The following is a 17,767-nucleotide window of genomic DNA, read 5'->3' on the forward strand; positions in this document are numbered from 1 at the left end:
CCTGTGTCTGTTGTGGTGGGTGCATGCTGACGTCTGGGTGTACGTGGGACAGGCATGGGAGTGGGAAGTGTGGATGGGTCAGGGGTAGGGGGTTGGACGTAGCGCTGCAGGAGACCCACTGCTGCAGTCAGTGTCGAGTCAATGGACCTCAGCAAGTTGCGTTGGTCAGCCTGCGATGAGAAAATAACCTCCAAGTATGCCTCCATGTTGTTCAGCACTTGGCTGTGGCCATGGAGGACATTAAGCATCGCAGCCTGACCAACCTGCAACTGCCGCTGGATGTCCACAGACTCGGCATTGGCGGCAGCAGTGCACACAGGGGCAGGGGGTGCGGTGCCTGGCAGGAAGGAGACATGTGGTGACCAGGCACGCTGGAAAGGGACACGAGCAAGTGGGAGGCGGCTGATGGCAATGGAGGGGGCGGGGAGAGATGTTGTGCCGCTGTCAGCTGGTGGTGCAGCCTCCGCCCACTCGGAGAGCTCAGCCTCGGACCCGTCAGCTTCATATTCTGTGGTGGCAGTGGACAGGTCCTCCGCCTCACTCCCCTCCGCCTCAGTTCCACTCGATGTGCCAGCCAAGATGTCACCGCTGGCACTGGTGCTCGGTCCCTCCGCTCGGTCTCTGCTGATGTCTCCCTCCGTGTCCCCCGACGATGCTGTGGGCAAGGTGAAGAGACAGGAATTAATCAGACACCTGTATACATATGTCACATGAGTCCAATCTACATAGGTCACAGTGCATAGCCTGAAAAGAAAGATGAGTAACATCTACAAAACAAGGTAATAATAATAATAATACTGAATTTTATAAAGCGCGAACAGCTACCTCTCGAGGAGGTGTCCCGGCGCTAGAGGAACCACAGAAGTCCTGGGGCGGAAATAGAAGACCTAGCGTGGCTGGGAGAAGAGCCAGGTCTTTAGCATCTTCTTAAAGCAGGGTTCAGATGGAGCCTGCTGGATTGCTTGAGGTAGAGAGTTCCACAGAACGGAGACGTTTGCTGAAAAGGTACGACCGCCAAGGCGGGCCTTTTTTGCTCGAGGGACGACCAGTAGGACACGGTCATTTGACCGTAATGCGCGGCTTTGGGAATATCTTGGAAGGCGTTTTTTTAGGTAAAGTGGGCAGGAGCCATGCAAAGATCTGAACGCAAGCGTCAGAGCTTTGAATTTTATCCGGTTGACCACAGGAAGCCAGTGCAGGGTTCGAAGATGCGGAGAGACTGACTGCTTGAAAGGAATCCGCAGTAGCAACCTCGCAGCCGCGTTTTGAACTACCTGCAGTTTATGGGTTAGGAATTTTGGGAGGCCCAGGTAAAGACCATTAGCATAGTCAAGCCGTGAGGTGACCGTTGCATGCACTACCATTTTTCTACAGCTCTCTGGTAGAAGTTTAAGAAATTTTCGGAGGTTTCTTAGTTTACTTAAACAGCAACCAGCCACTTGTTGGATATGGGAAATGAAAGACATTTTATTATCCCATCTCACTCCAAGGTTTTTTGCCGAGTGACTGGGCAAAGGGGGGAGGCCCATCTCCACCGGCCACCATAGCTCTGGGGCGGGGGTGGGACCCTTACCAAAAAAGATAACTTCGGTTTTATTGGCATTTAGTTTTAGTTTGTTAGTATTCATCCAGTGAGCAATGTCCTGGAGACAGCCTTTAAAGTTTGCGAAGGATTCCTGTGTCATCTCAGAGTATGGAAATACCAACTGGGTGTCGTCGGCATAAGAAATTGCCTTAACACCCCAGTTGGCAATTAGCGTAAAAAGGGGGGCCAGATAGATATTGAACAAGAGAGGGCTGAGGGCCGAGCCCTGCGGAACTCCACAGTTGAGGGTTTTAGGTGTGGAAGAAATCGTCCCAAGTGCCACCTTCTGCGTTCTCTGAGATAGGTAGGAGTTTATCCACCACAACGCGTTGTCTTGAATGCCTATCTCTGCCAACCGGCTGAGTAGTCTAGCGTGGTCCACCGTATCGAAGGCGGCCGACAGATCCAGGAGTACCAGCATAGCTGAACTTCCTGTATCCATTGACCACCTCACTGACTCGGCTACCTCTAGGAGCGCTGTTTCTGTGCTGAAACCGGGTCGAAAGCCAGATTGAGTTTCATGGAGAATGTTGTTGGTTTCCACAAATTTACTCAATTGGCGTTGTATCACTTTTTCCAGCATTTTTCCCGGGGCGGCTAGAAGGGATATTGGGCGGAGATTCGTGAGGTCATCTGGGTCCCCGTTTGTTTTTTTCTTTAGGGGAAGGAGAGTGGCATGCTTCCAAACGTCAGGAAAGATTCCTGACGTGATGGAAGAGTTCCAGATACTTTGAAGTGTGGGCGCTACAGAGTCCGCTATGGCACTCCATAGTTTAGCAGGACAGGGGTCATCAGGGGAGCCGGATTTACAGCGGCTGAGTTCTTGCCTCACCTCGTTCAGAGGGATATGCGCGAACTGGGTGAGGGTTACTCCTGTCTCGCCATTGTTCGCTGTGTCCTGTTTCACAGTACTTATTACTGGGCCAAAGGAGTCATATACTTTCTTAATTTTAAGATCAAAGTATTCTGAAATTTGCTCGCAAAGTAATGGTGTGGGAACAACCTCTCTTTCAATGCATTGAGGTTTGAGGAAGGACTGTACTACTTTAAAAACTTGTTTGCTGGACTGTTCTGCCTGTATAATCGAGTCCGCGTAGAAGCGCTTTTTATTATTCCTAATGGCTTTTCGGAATTTTTTTGATGCATCCTTATATCTAGTTTTTTCTTCTAAGCCGTAGTTTTCTCTCCAGAGTCTTTCCAGTTGTTTACAAGCCGCTTTCTCCTCTCTAAGTTCCTGCGTAAACCAGGGAGCTGAGGGGGATTCTCTTTTTGATAAAGCCCGAGAGGCTGGGGCAATAAAAGAAACCATCCCTCCAATCCATTCATTGAGTAGTAAAGCATCCATATTAGGATTATTTGTCAAGGGGGGAGTGGTTTGCGCCAGAACCGGGAGCATAGACTCAGGGGTCAGTTTTTTCCATTGCCTTTTCATAAAGTAGCATTTACTTGGCGCCTTGGTATCGCTTCGAATGTTCAGAGTGAATGGGACAAGTGAATGATCTGACCATATCAAGGGGAGAGGTTTTTCAGGCCGCACATCCTTGATATTAGCAAAGATGAGATCAATAGTATGGCCCCCGGTGTGTGTGGGGCCTACATTGATCAATCTGAGGCCGGCAGCGTCTAGCGTTGTTCGGAGCATCTCTGCCATGGCGCAGTCTACTTTATCCATGTGGATATTAAAATCACCTACCACTAAGAAAAGGGGGTGGAGGAGCGAGCTCTGCACTATCGTGTCTAATAGGGTAGTTAGAATGGGGTCCGCGCTGGCCGGGGGGCGATATATCACTAGTCCTGCTAGTGAGAGCTGAGGGCTCACTTGGAAGCAGAAGTGAAGACCTTCAATTCCTTGGATAGCCGTGGCAGCCGAGGATGTCAGTACTAGATGCTTTTTGAAAATAATAGCTACGCCACCGCCTCTTTTTGTCCCTGGCCGGTTGGCGAGGCATATTTTAAATCCCGGAGGGATGGCAAGAGCGATAGAGGCCAAGTTGTCCTCTTTGATCCATGTTTCAGTTAGGAACAGGATATCCCAATCCTTCTCTTGTAGTAGGAGCCAGACCTCATCTGTGTGTTTGACGAGGGATCTACAGTTTAATAGGCCCGCCCTAAGGTTAGTTTGAGGAGGGGATTTAGGGTTGGGGGGTATTGCGGGGGCAGCGCTGTCAAACGTTATCCCGCAATTGCTACAAGTTTGGGCGGGGTCAAAGGTTGCTGGGTCTATAGAGTGAGGGCAGCAATTGGATGGTGGGTTGAATGCCTTGAGGTCCTCACCTGACCAAGATATCTGTCCACCATATGTTCCGATTTCGGCAGCATGTCTGGCCCCGGCCGCAGTCTGGTCGCGGACGGGCGCAGACGGGCTTGCCTTAGGCGCGCCTTCGGCGCGCAAACGGCGCGCCCGCTGCGCTCGTCCGCTGCGCGACCGGAAAAGGCACATGTTAAATAGGAAGTGGATGATAGGAGGGGGCGTGGCCTGATGTTGGTGGGCGTGGCCTCTGTGTCCCGGGGCTGGCGGCAACACAAACAATCAGGTAAGCCGCGGCAGCGTTGTCAGCTGCAGCGCGGTAATGCCCAGGGGAGAATGGAGTAAAAAACAGTAAAAGCACAGCAAATACACTCAAGTTTTTAAAAGACAGCGAAACAACTCTCCCGGCTTCCGCCTCAGGAGTTCAAATGTTCTGGGCCGCGCTACCCTGAATCGGAGGGGGCGTGGCCTGATGTTGGTGGGCGTGGCCTCTGTGTCCCGGGGCTGGCGGCAACACAAACAATCAGGTAAGCCGCGGCAGCGTTGTCAGCTGCAGCGCGGTAATGCCCAGGGGAGAATGGAGTAAAAAACAGTAAAAGCACAGCAAATACACTCAAGTTTTTAAAAGACAGCGATACAGCTCTCCCGGCTTCCGCCTCAGGAGTTCAAATGTTCTGGGCCGCGCTAGCCAATCAGCGCGCTTAAAATACCCTGAATCGGAGGGGGCGTGGCCTGATGTTGGTGGGCGTGGCCTCTGTGTCCCGGGGCTGGCGGCAACACAAACAATCAGGTAAGCCGCGGCAGCGTTGTCAGCTGCAGCGCGGTAATGCCCAGGGGAGAATGGAGTAAAAAACAGTAAAAGCACAGCAAATACACTCAAGTTTTTAAAAGACAGCGATACAACTCTCCCGGCTTCCGCCTCAGGAGTTCAAATGTTCTGGGCCGCGCTAGCCAATCAGCGCGCTTAAAATACCCTGAATCGGAGGGGGCGTGGCCTGATGTTGGAGGGCGTGGCCTCTGTGTCCCGGGGCTGGCGGCAACACAAACAATCAGGTAAGCCGCAGCAGCGTTGTCAGCTGCAGCGCGGTAATGCCCAGGGGAGAATGGAGTAAAAAACAGTAAAAGCACAGCAAATACACTCAAGTTTTTAAAAGACAGCGATACAGCTCTCCCGGCTTCCGCCTCAGGAGTTCAAATGTTCTGGGCCGCACTAGCCAATCAGCGCGCTTAAAATACCCTGAATCGGAGGGGGCGTGGCCTGATGTTGGTGGGCGTGGCCTCTGTGTCCCGGGGCTGGCGGCAACACAAACAATCAGGTAAGCCGCGGCAGCGTTGTCAGCTGCAGCGCGGTAATGCCCAGGGGAGAATGGAGTAAAAAACAGTAAAAGCACAGCAAATACACTCAAGTTTTTAAAAGACAGCGATACAACTCTCCCGGCTTCCGCCTCAGGAGTTCAAATGTTCTGGGCCGCGCTAGCCAATCAGCGCGCTTAAAATACCCTGAATCGGAGGGGGCGTGGCCTGATGTTGGTGGGCGTGGCCTCTGTGTCCCGGGGCTGGCGGCAACACAAACAATCAGGTAAGCCGCGGCAGCGTTGTCAGCTGCAGCGCGGTAATGCCCAGGGGAGAATGGAGTAAAAAACAGTAAAAGCACAGCAAATACACTCAAGTTTTTAAAAGACAGCGATACAACTCTCCCGGCTTCCGCCTCAGGAGTTCAAATGTTCTGGGCCGCGCTAGCCAATCAGCGCGCTTAAAATACCCTGAATCGGAGGGGGCGTGGCCTGATGTTGGTGGGCGTGGCCTCTGTGTCCCGGGGCTGGCGGCAACACAAACAATCAGGTAAGCCGCGGCAGCGTTGTCAGCTGCAGCGCGGTAATGCCCAGGGGAGAATGGAGTAAAAAACAGTAAAAGCACAGCAAATACACTCAAGTTTTTAAAAGACAGCGATACAGCTCTCCCGGCTTCCGCCTCAGGAGTTCAAATGTTCTGGGCCGCGCTAGCCAATCAGCGCGCTTAAAATACCCTGAATCGGAGGGGGCGTGGCCTGATGTTGGTGGGCGTGGCCTCTGTGTCCCGGGGCTGGCGGCAACACAAACAATCAGGTAAGCCGCGGCAGCGTTGTCAGCTGCAGCGCGGTAATGCCCAGGGGAGAATGGAGTAAAAAACAGTAAAAGCACAGCAAATACACTCAAGTTTTTAAAAGACAGCGATACAACTCTCCCGGCTTCCGCCTCAGGAGTTCAAATGTTCTGGGCATTTGAACATATGTAGGCCCCGCAACACACAGTTGGTTGACCCACCATGCCACTGAAAAACTATGGAGAGCATGACACAATAGCAAATGACAAGAAATGGATTTTGACAGAGGAGCCAGGCTCTGGGGACAATCCAGCACTGCATCTGCACCACACAGCGTTGCAGAAAATAGGGATGAGCAGGGACCATATCCATGAACTTTAGGCACATGCTGCATAGGTAATACAGAAAACATGCCCACCATGACTGGCTCACTGCACCTTGAGTGTATGTCCAGACAAACATCACACACTGGCCAGACCTAGCAAGGAGATATCAGGTTTTGACATGTAGGCTTTGCCCGCACCAACCACCCCCTACATGAGACAATTTGTTGAGACACAGGAAGCACTTACATCTCTTAGTCTGGGTGAAATACACATGGGCTGGAAAAATGCAAGATTGGACACAAAATACCCAAGGTGCGCCTGTCCAAATAATCATGTACAAATGGCCATCATCAGATGATTGTAACAAGACACACAGGCACTGGCCACCGTGAGTATGAACAAGGAAAATCAGGTCAGGCTGTACAGTGGACACTTGTACTACATTTTACGTCAATATACATGGTGCCAGGGGACAATGGCACAGAGCACAACCTATGCCGTAGACACTGAGAGTGTCCACATTTTGTGATGACACACATGACACCTAGGAAAATATGCCCCAGGGGACAGTAGTGGCCACACAACTCCATGGTCCTGAATGGGAATGACTGCAACACACGCCACCATCCCTGCACTATGCGTATCGCACACTCATGCACATCATGTAACAGGCCACAACATAGGACATGCGTGCTGTAAGGCATGACACTTGAGAGACTAACTCCCATGTCTGGACTCAGCATCAGTGCCAACTGACATGGAACCCACAAGTACTGAACTGGACAGGGCACAGGCAAGGTCCCAAAACCTGTTACACACCACCCTCACACATGATGCTACAGGCATTGTTCACGTGGATAAACTGCCAGCCTAGATAACCTTGTGAAGGAGTGACTACACACAGACCAGGGAACACTTTGCAAGGAGGGGAAGGGAGGCAGGAGAGCACCGCCATACTGAGGGTAACAGGATCTGCACAGCACCTTTAAACCCTGGCAGTGTATCCATGCAACTGCACACTTACAAATGCTGGTGACACACAACAAACACACATGTACCTACCCCCTTCCTGCTGCTGCTTCTCCTGTAAGCGCTTGTCCAAGTCTGGAAAGACCACCGCCAGCACACGCTTGTGGATGTGGGTCAGACGGCGGCGCCCGCGGTTCTTATGGGTCTCAGGTGAGTCCCCCAGCAGGACCCGTGCGATCCTCCGCGTCCAGCACCGGATATCCTGCCAGCGTTTTCTCACCTGGGCCAGGCGCCGCTTGCGACCATCCGTCCTCCTCACGGCACTGACGGCGTTCATCCAGATCTGCTTCTTGGCAGAGGCCTACCTGTGAGGATGAACAAGTGACACTACATCAATACACCTGGCACATGTCACAGAGACACATATTAGAACAAATTTGCTGGTTACAACAAGGCATAGTATGCATCCAACGCATTGCACCTGTGTCATAGGGACATTATCCTCTGGGGAAGGGCAAAAGCAGTACGTGCCATTGAAAGTACACAGGTGGAATGAGGGCAACGACACAATCAATGATCCAGGCTCACACTGTGCATCACAAGCTACACCAGGATTATGTGCAGCACCTCAAAGCAGTCACATGCCATAGGCCACTGACGCTACCTCAGCAGAGTACACAGACACACACAGGCACAGGACATTCACCTGCCATTGCCAAATGCAGCTACAAACCTCACTCTGCACATGTGCCACTAGACAGGGGGGCTCACAGGTGTGGGGTTGGCTCTGCACGTCAGACACACAGCACTGCTCCCTGCTCACATCAGATGGGCAGGGTATATCCATCCCTCATGCAGCTTGGGTGCTACACTCCACATATGCACCCACCCACATGACAGGGGACTTACACACACACCGATGTCCAGGGTACGAACACATCATGTGGACACTCTCAGCACAGGTACACAGAACTAACACACATCTGTGGGTACAGTCACCTGTCACACTGGGCTGACCACATAATCACATGAGGACTGTAGAGGCTACATTCCCAGGAGGATAAGACAGGCAGAATGTGGCATGCACCATGCAGTGATTGTCACAGTAAACACAATGCAAGTGAGGACGGCAGACATGCACCACAGCATACTTTGGCTGGGAGACATCAGGCATTCCCCCCCCTGGGACCCCCCCTACAGTACATTGCATGTGTGTCACACCTGGACACAATGCCAGAAGTCACAGTCACAAAAAAGGGACACAGTCTGTGCTAGTGGACTCTGCACTCACCTGACACCCTGGTCGCCCATACAGCAGGGGGTACTGTGGGAGGATCACATCCAGCAATGCCAGGTTCTCCTCCAGGGTGAAAGGCTGGGCCCTCTCCACAGACCTTGACATGGTTCCAGGGAATCACGAGCAGCAGCTGGGTCTTAGAATCCAAAGATGTGCAGGCAAGTGCTCTCTCATGGGACCTGGCTGCCTTATATCTGCCTTGCTGGCCTGTTTCATGCACAGGAGTACAGAGTGATTGGTCACTCACATTTGCATCCTATGTTTCCTCCAATCTCTTTAAACCTAGCACAGTCAGTGGGTTCTTATTGTTTTTTCCTTGAGCATGATGTCAACTCCACAACCACATTGCAACAAAGTAGATTCATTCAAACTGACTTTTGCTGTGCACCTGCAGAAAAAAACTCATACTTTAAACTTGGTCTCCATGACAACCAGCATGCATGTAGGCCTTTATACTTGTCCCTCATGTGTCCCCTATGTAATTTGGAGACTCACACCCAGGTACGGTGCATTCCGGGGCCCTAGGGCACCCCAAATGCATGGCAACGGCCCGTACAGGCGTGTGTACGGTCCGTATCACTATGGGTACGCATACGCGAGCACACCCATAGTGATAGTGAGCGTAGGCGCGCGTGTATGGTCCATATCACTATGGGTACGCATACGCGAGCACACCCATAGTGATAGTGAGCGTACGCGCGTGTGTACGGTCCGTATCACTATGGATGTGCTCGCGTATGCGTACCCATAGTGATACGGACCATACACGCGCGCCTACGCTCACTATCACTATGGGTGTGCTCGCGTATGCGTACCCATAGTGATACGGACCGTACACACGTGCCTACGTTCACTATCACTATGGGTGTGCTCGCGTATGAGTACGCATAGTGATACGGACCGTACACGCGCGCCTACGCTCACTATCACTATGGGTGTGCTCACGTATGCGTACCCATAGTGATACGGACCGTACACACACGCGTACGCTCACTATCACTATGGGTAGGCCTACGGCAGCCTCCCATAGTGATAGGGAACGTACACAGGCCCTCAGAGCGAATGTACGGTGCCTTTCACACATCATAGTGGTGACAGGCAGCACACAGGAAGGAATAGAGCTGACATACTTGTCCATGGATGGACATCAAGGCATTGTCTGGGCAGTACTACATGTGTGGGGCACAGGTGTGAAAGGCTGTGATGTGGCACATTACTTCTGAGTTGAGAAGGCAATAGATGTATGATGAGATGTGTACAGATGTTATGTGTGACGGTGCAATATGTGGCAGACATGCCCTTAACTCCTTTGACATGTGTGCATGTCGTACTGCACACTTGGGATGAGCGTCACTGGCATGGCACAGTCAACAACACACGCAAGTGTCCCCTGATGCCCGCTACAGGGGTTACCACACCAGACATGTGACTACCCACGGTGCACGATGTGTCTATGTCATGTATGTGTGGTGTGTTCCCATTAGCTTGATGTTGGTGTTCCCTCAAAAGCATCTGCTGTTGCAGCATCCAACATGTGTCTGTGTGTAGATGGCCATGGCACACTGTTACGCACACCAGGCCACATGTGGTATCGGATGTGAGTTGTGTATGTATGCATGGGACACGGAGTAGCGTAACAAGGACCTGTCTGCATCCTCTCAATGTATGTGTGGTGAGTCATGACATGTACACCTTAATGGCAAGGTGTGTGGGCTGTCCTAGTGTAATGTCATGTGACCTGTGGCTCTAGTGTTCCGCTACCTGTCTCTGCAATCGACATCCTACTTCTGCTGATGTGTTGATGTATGTCACTCCTGTGTTGCGTCTGGCTGTTCACTTACACTGGGACACAGCTAGTCCCATGCCATGGGATGTGGAGGTTCACAATCTCCGTGTGTAGCTGGGTCTTGGTAGGAGTGTCACCTGGCAGCCATACGTGTCCAGGGCATGTAGCACATACCTGACTCCCTATGTAGCATATGTGTATTGACAGATTAACATGTGCTCAGTACATATAAATTGTCGTTGTAGTGCACTCACTCTTCCTTGTCACTTCCAAATTACTGCAGAGCGCCGCCTCTTCCCCGACCAATTCCGGACTTGGCTGACATGCGGGAGAATGACTGTATACGCTGCTACCGCTTCCCACAACCGTGGATTGAGGAGTTGACGGCAAGGCTGGCACCACACCTGCAACCGCTGCACAGGTATCCTACGGCACTGACACCCAAGCTGAAGGTAATGGCAGCCCTACATTTTCTTTCCACGGGTACCTTTCAATATACCATAGCTCATGTTGGTGGCATGTCCCAGAGCATGTTCAGCCGTGTGCTGCATGATTTCTTAGAGGCCATGTTGCTTCACCTGGATGAGTTCATCCATTTCCCAACTCCTGAACAGTTGACTGGGGTCAAGCGTGGATTCTATGCCCTGGGAGGGACGCCCCATGTCATTGGGTCCATAGATGGGACACATGTGGCTTTGGTACCACCACAGGCACAGGAGGTAGCGTACAGGAATCGCAAACACTACCACTCCATCAATGCCCTTGTGGTGTGTCTGTCCAACATGGTGATTTCACATGTCTGTGCTCGTTTTCCAGGATCAGCACACGATGCCTATATCATGAGGCGTAGCAGGGTGACTGAAATGATGACGCAGCTGCGCAACGAACGAGCATGTGTTGTTGGTGGGTACACTCTGTCTGTCCTGTATTTTGCGTAGACTTCCAGCACGACCGCTTCTCCTGTCCTACTTATGTCCATGTGGTTTCCATGTAGGGGACGCTGGCTATCCCAACATGCCATGGCTGATCACACCTCTCCGCAACCCCAGCACGCCGGCCCAGCTCCGCTACAACACCGCCCATGGCCGCACAAGGCGAGTGATAGAGAGGACATTTGGCCTCCTGAAGAGCCGATTCAGGTGCCTCCACAAGACCGGCGGCGCCCTCCCATATGCCCCGTTGAAGGTCTGCAAAATCTTCATGGTCTGCTGCATGCTGCACAACATGGCAGTTGAGAAAGCTGCGCCACTCATCCTGGATCAAGATGATCAGGACCATCCACCCGTGGAGTACGAAGGGCTTGGCAATGGGGCTAGTGATGTGGAGGATGTGGTTCCGCAAGAGGACATCCGGAGTCGGCTCACACGTGACTTCTTTGCTTAGTGGTGAGTACCAGTGTCTGAGTGTGCACGCATTGGTCCCCGTGTGGCATGTGTTGTGATGTGTGTGTCCATCTGCATGTATGCCACGTGAGTCAGAGGTGTGTGTGGATGTGTCACTCGAGTGATGGTGCCAGTGATGAGTGTATTTCCCCAGTCATAATAGTGACCTAGCATGTTGTCATCCTTACATGTGTCGAGTACATGCACATGCAAGTGGCTGTGCTTTTTGTGGCTGACTTCTTGTGTGTCTCTCATCCCCAGGTACTTGCGCATGCCGTCTGCTGGTTGCATTGTTGTGGCACTGCTATTCCTCATGGACACGTCATGGTGTGCTGACTCAGCGTTACACGCACGGACAAGTTTGGAAGTCTCCTTAGGGTAAGGGATGCATCAGGGGTGTATTGGGTGTGGCAGTTGTTTACGATGTGTGCACACTGCCCCTGTCGATGTTTGGTTCCTCTGAAGACATGTCGCATCACCATGGGACACATTACATGTAGCTGGATACACCTGAATAGATGGTCAGACTTGTTGACAGTCATCTGTGATGGGATAGTGGATTGTGATGATGGCATCAATGTGTGTAACACTGCCCTCGGACACATACCGTTTGCATTGGCTTGACATGGTGTGGGACTTCCACATCAGAGGATCAATGGTGTATGGCAGCCTCTCCGTGAGCAGCAGGGGGTGTTTAGCTGTTACCCGACACTTGTGTGCCAGTTCCATGGCTATCACGCATTTGTGCTGCAGAAGGGGGGTTCCAGTGTTGGACCCACATGTTACTCCACATGACCTGTGTATGTGTACTCCGAGTTGCCTCTGCATTCCTGAATACATGACTAATAAAGGTGTCCCTATGCCTCCAAGGTGCCTCTTCTCAGTCAATGCTGGTGTGTTGCCACGGTGCATACGGCATGTCTGGCATGGTTTTCCGTGATAGTGGCTATGTGTATATGTGTGGAGTAGCAAGTTGCAAGCTGTTTGTGTGGGATTAGACTCTGTATTGTGCATGATGTCCATGACTGTGTGGGGATTGTGACATGTGCCATCCCCATGCATCCAACATTGGCCAGGCCACCATTCTCTGCATCCACCTGACTCAAGCTTGCAGGACATGGTTCTGCCACCTGTCTACACATACCTGGGTTCCCCCCAGGACACTCCACATGATCCCTGACCTCTGCACATGACTGTCGCTGTACTCAATATGTCTGTTGGCACGGTTGTGCGGCCACCCCCTCAGCTGGTTGGGCCCATCACGGGTGTGTATGGTGCTCCATGTCTGTCTTGCCCAATACATTGTGACCCATGTGTGTCCTGTGCCAGACTCAGGCCCCAGGGTATGGATGGTTGAAGTCATATGAGAACTCAGGCATGGTTAGACTTTACAAGACACATGTAAGGTAATAATGCACAATGTAGGCATCATCTCTTTATCGTGTAACTTTTTATTTGTGTTGGGGTACGTGTTGGGGGGGGGGTATGACAAGAGGGGCTTTCCGGGTGTGTGGAATCCAATGTTCACTGGGGGAGTTGGTGTCCTTGCCATTGGAAATCATCAGAGTCCATGCCAAAGTCTTTGTCAACATTGGTCCGACAGTGACCAGCAAGACCATGTGGCAGAGAATGTCTTTTGCTGATGTGCTGCTGTTGGTCCAGTGGGCCAGGTGCCAGGCCAGGTGTCCTGGGAGATGGTGCTATTGCGCCGACCCTCACGGTCTTTTCCGTGGACGACCCGCCCTCCTGCGGGAACCCTCAGAAGCAGGCCGTGACGATGTTTGGGATGCTCCGTCGGATGTCTCCTCCTCCTCCTGATCCCTCCCTGTGGGTGGTGATGTTCTTGGCCTGGTGGCACAGGGAGGGTTGCCCATGTTGTCGGCTATCCGACGGAGTGTACGGTGAATTCCCGTGAACACCGTCACGAGCTCAGCCTGTCTGTCCTCCATCCGCCCTTGATGTCGCAGTAGACAGGCATGTTGCTCCGCATGTTGCTGGGCCTGCTGGGTCTTGATCTCCTCGAGGGTCCCCTTCATCTCGTTGAGGGTGGACACAACCTGGCCCATGCCTGTGGTGTCCTGCCGGTATGTGTCCAGGATGTTTCTGACATGGGAATATACCGGTTCCGCAGCCAACTGGTCAGGCTCGCGCCTCCGCCGTCCTCCACTCCCACCACCCCTGCCCACTTGCACCTGGCCTGCCCTTGTCGGCACATCGGGTCTCCGGGACCCCTGAGGGGTGGCATTAGCGTTGTCGCCTGCCTCCTCCTGGGTGCCCGGTACACCGTGTACCTCCTGGTCAGCCTGGCAGCATTGTGGTGGTGGGGCAGGGATCCTGGGTGTCTCCTGGGATGTGGCAGGAGTGGGGGTGGTGGTTGCCCCAGTTGTACCTGACGCAGGTGCTGCAGGTGGTTGGACACCAGAGGGGCCAGGTTGGTCGGGGTCGTCCACAGAGTGGTGAGAGTCGTCACTGCCGGTGGGATCGTCATCCCGCAGAGCCGGGTCCTGAGAGTCTTCCCCCCCGTGTTGGGGGGTGATCCACGACGTTGACCTGTGTGTGAGAGAGACAATGTTATTTTTGTTCCATGCAACATCCATGTTTCATTCGTTTCAAAGTTGGCACATTTCCTCTGGGTATTTGGATATGTCTTGCATTCCACTCACAGTGCACTTGTGCATGGGTATGTCCCTTGGCCACAGCTTTTGAGATTTTACCTATGTGTGACACAGTCTTACTTGCTGCGTCAATTGTGACTGCAGTCAGCAGTGGAGTGAGCAGGTGTGGCGAGCCATGCATTGGCGCCTTCCGTGTTGCACTGTACGTGGGCACATGGAGTTGTTCCACACACTTATATAATGCAGGTAGCTGTCGTTGTGCTCGTGCACATGTTGAGACATGGCCCAGTGCTTTTCCATGGTGAAGAGAGGGGGATTCAGGCACTGGCCACCCTTGTCTACATGCACGCAGTCCACCTGCTGATGAGCAGACATTCCAACACCACCCAAGGCTGAATTGGTCTCCCTGTGTCTCCCTTTCTCACTCCCTCTCTGTCCCCCTCTCCCTCCCTCCCTGTGTCAGCCTCCTCCCTCTGTCCGTCTCCCTGTGTCTCCCTCCCTCTCTCTCCCCCTCTCCCTCCCTCTGTGTGTCACCCTCTGTCACCTCAGCCCAGCTTCCTAGGCACACACTTTTTGCAGATCTTTGAATGGCTCTTGGCTTGTTCATGTGAGTTTGTTTCTGATCTCCAGGCACCCATTGGGTGTAGTGTCTGTGTCTGCGCTGCTGCTGTGTTGGTGTCTGCTGCCACTCTTTCACAGTGTTGGCTGTTCATTAGCTGCTGTCATGTGCAAAAAGTGCCTTCACCCCCATGTCTTAATGCAAGGCGTCCGCCATTTGCTGGCAAGTCTTTCCTGTGTGGGGACACACTGTTTGTCTGGCTGTGACCTAGGCCATATGGGCAGAGGGCATTGTTGTCTGCTTCTGAGTTGCACTATGTGATTTTTGGGGCCCACACTCCCGCCATCCGGGTTACCGTGTCTTGTGTTGGTGTTTTCTGTGGCCTGTGACTTGGCATTGTCCAGCTGGGTGCATGGGGCATGGTGGCGCTAGTGGCATGTGCGTGTTTATGGAGTGTGGTTGAGTCATGCGATAGCTTGGGGTGGTTGCGTGCATGATTGTGAGTTTGGTTGTGGATGACGTTCCCCCCATGTGAGGTGAGTTGTTTGTGTACTCACCCGGCTCTCGGAGTCCTTCTACTCCGTCCACTGCCACCACCGGCAGTATGGCCATCACCCTCTCCTCCCAGGGATGGTATTGTACGCGTCTGCGGGGCGGCCCTCCTCCAGTGATGTTGGCCTGGTTGTGGTCGTCGGTCATTTTGGCTCGGACCCTCCTCCGCAGATCGTACCACCTGGCTTGGCATTCATGCCTGGTCCTTCTGGTGGACGCAACAGCATTCACAGCATCGACAATCGTCTGCCACATGGCTGTTTTTTCGGAAATGCTGGTCTGTCTGACCAATGTTCCAAAGAGGTGTGGCTCGACTCTGAGGATTTAGTCGACAAGGACCTCCAACTCTTGGCTAGTGAACTTTGGATTCTTGTTAGTGGGCATGGTGAGGGGTGTGGGTGTGGATGGTTGTGGGGGGTGTGGGTGTGGATGGTTGTGGGTGTGTGGGTGTGGTTGTGCAGGTGTGTGTGTGAATGTGATGAGGGGGTGTTTGTGAAGGTGGTTGTGTGAAGGTGAGCAAGTGTAAGGTGTGGTAAAGGTTCAAGTATGGTGCTGTGGGTTGTCTGTGGGGTCTGGCAGCAGTGAGTCTGTTGCAAAGGCTCATGGTTTGTGTCTGTGGGCCCTTTTTATTGGTCCATTGGTGGGTGTGGCTGTGTTTGAACTTTGGGTGGGTGTGTTATAAGGAGTGGTTGTGTTTTGGGCCTCTGTTTGGGAGTTTGGCAGTTGCAGGTCAGTGAATGTGATGTATTTGTGCTTGTTGGACATGTTTTGTGGCTTTGTGCGATTCGAATAGAGTATTCTTGTGTTGTTTTGCTTTGTCCTGGTTGTGTACGTGTGTTTTTAGCGTGTGTACGGTGTGTACATCGGCCATTTTGTTGTACAGTGCTGTCCTTGTCTCTGGCTTGGTACGACTCATACATGCGCGATGTTGGGTGAAGGTGCTGGTGTTGGGGCCTGGGGTGCGCTCCGTACTTAGACTGTTGGGGTCGGGGTACGCTCAATACATACGCGGGTGGGGGTACGGGCCGTACATACACGGTTGGGGTGGGGGTACGCTCCATACATACGCGGTTGTGGGTACGGGACGTACATACACGGTTGGGGTGGGGGTACGCTCCATGCATACGGGGGTGGTGTTACAGTCCGTACGTACACTGTTGGGGGGGTACGCTCCATACATACGCGGGTGAGGGTACGGGCCGTACATACACGGTTGGGGTGGGGGTACGCTCCATACATACGGGGGTGGTGTTATGGTCCGTACGTACACTGTTGGGGTGGGGGTACGCTCCATGCATACGGGGGTGGTGTTACGGTCCGTACGTACACTGTTGGGGTGGGGGTACGCTCCATACATACGGGGGTGGTGTGACGGTCCGTACGTACACTGTTGGGGTGGGGGTACGCTCCATACATACGCGGGTGAGGGTACGGGCCGTACATACACGGTTGGGGTGGGGGTACGCTCCATACATTCGCGGGTGAGTGTACGGGCCGTACATGCACGGTTGGGGTGGGGGTACGCTCCATACATACGTGGGTGAGGGTACGGGCCGTACATACACGGTTGGGGTGGGGGTACGCTCCATACATACGTGGGTGAGGGTACGGGCCGTACATACACGGTTGGGGTGGGGGTACGCTCCATGCATACGGGGGTGGTGTTACGGTCCGTACGTACACTGTTGGGGTGGGGGTACGCTCCATACATACGCGGGTGAGGGTACAGGCCGTACATACACGGTTGGGGTGGGGGTACGCTCCATGCATACGGGGGTGGTGTTACGGTCCGTACATACACGGTTGGGGTGGGGGTACGCTCCATGCATACGGGGGTGGTGTTACGGTCCGTACATACACTGTTGGGGTGGGGGTACGCTCCATGCATACGCGGGTGGGGGTATGGTCCGTACGTACACTGTTGGGGTGGGGGTATGCCCCATACATACGTGGGTGGGGGTACGGGCCGTAAGTATGGGGGTGTACATACACGGGTGGGGGTACGTCTCGTACATACACGGGTGTACATACATGGGTGTACATACATGGGTGTACATTCACGGGTGGGGGTACGTCTCGTACATACACGGGTGTACATACACGGGTGGGGGTTCGACTCGTACGTACACGGGTGTACATACATGGGTGGGGGTTCGACTCGTACGTGCACGGGTGTACATACACGGGTGGGGGTTCGACTCGTACATAGGAGGGCTGGGGGGTGGTTGGGCGCGTACATACGGGGGCTGGGGGGAGTGTTGGGCACGTATGCGGGCACATGTCTCCATGGTTGCTATGGGAGTTCGGTGCGGACGGTGCTTTTCCCATCCGGTTGTAACATCGGACGCACGGGATAGATCGTACTT

Source organism: Triturus cristatus, chromosome 10 (genome assembly GCF_964204655.1).
Source record: "Triturus cristatus chromosome 10, aTriCri1.1, whole genome shotgun sequence".
Classification (NCBI taxonomy): Eukaryota; Metazoa; Chordata; class Amphibia; order Caudata; family Salamandridae; genus Triturus; species Triturus cristatus.